Genomic DNA, 1166 nt, shown 5'->3' with positions numbered 1-1166 from the left:
TAACAATTAACTCATAAGAGAGTATGGTTGAAAAACTTTTTTTTTTTTTTATGGAAGATATGAATACTCGAACCCGCAACTTCTTAATTGAGTATGGAGAGATTATGCCATTTGAACTATTGCTTCTTGGCATGGTTGAAAAACTATTAACACGAAAAAAGAGTGTTAATTTTATTAAGAAAGGAATTTTAACTCTTTCAAATATAAATTTATAGTTTGAAAGAACTAAGTGCATTAGTGAAATGAATTTTATTTTATTCTATTTTACTATTTTTATCCTTCTTTCATCATAGCTCACCATTTACAATATTCAACCATGGCATATAAATTAATAGATAAACATCTATTATCTATTATAACATAAGTAAAGGAGAACCCAAAATAATTTTTATAGTGAATAAATGACATATAAATTTTTATGTTTCATATAAGCTTGTTATGTAATTTATAACAATAACATAAAAAAATATTTATTTTAGACTTATATTTATAGTATCATAGATACTAACATTTATAAAATCAATTTAGCATTAATCTCATAATTTTACATATTAAATTATGTAACTTTACAAAAAAGCAGAAAAAATTAATTCATATCAATGGTTTAATTCTAAATTGCGTATTTTATTTGGAGAATAAATTTTATTTTATGAAAATCAATCTATTTATTTAAATATATATAAAAAGAAATCAAATAATGATACAATGGAACACTTGACATATTAGATAATTTCTAATATTGTCACATAAACATTTTAGTGATATTATTATTTTATAATTTTTCTATCATTGTATTACTTTTTAATCTTCGTTCTTAGGTAGTATTTTGCCTTACTTTTTAAGTTTTTAATTTTTTATTTTTTATGTAGGTTATTTTATACTTTTAATAGTAATATTATTTTTCTTTAATAGATATAAATTAGTTAATAAAATATAATTCATTCTCTCTTTCTAGTTTCACTTATATTCATGTTTACTATATAAATCAATTACTAATGTTTTGCACAATTATTTAAAAACTTTTGTTGATGATCACTTTTTTTTATTTTAGTTTTCTAAATAATTTACTATAATGTATGAAATTCTTACAATGTTTTTAAGTTTTCTTTTACTATTTTTGATCTAATTGTGTTTATCAATTATATATTGTGTTTGCTACTTATATA

At 19.6% G+C, this 1166-nt stretch overlaps 1 protein-coding gene across 1 annotated transcript in view; it reads right to left on the bottom strand.

Moving 5' to 3' along the window:
- The window catches only part of LOC107648357 (inactive protein RESTRICTED TEV MOVEMENT 2-like), a 3726-nt gene that overhangs the window by 1232 nt on the left and 1328 nt on the right, over positions 1–1166 (bottom strand). The window lies entirely within an intron of this gene.

This window comes from Arachis ipaensis, chromosome B06 (assembly GCF_000816755.2).
Source record: "Arachis ipaensis cultivar K30076 chromosome B06, Araip1.1, whole genome shotgun sequence".
Classification (NCBI taxonomy): Eukaryota; Viridiplantae; Streptophyta; class Magnoliopsida; order Fabales; family Fabaceae; genus Arachis; species Arachis ipaensis.
The sequence above is the reverse complement of the archived record's forward strand: the minus strand, read 5'-3'. Positions and strand labels throughout refer to the sequence as shown.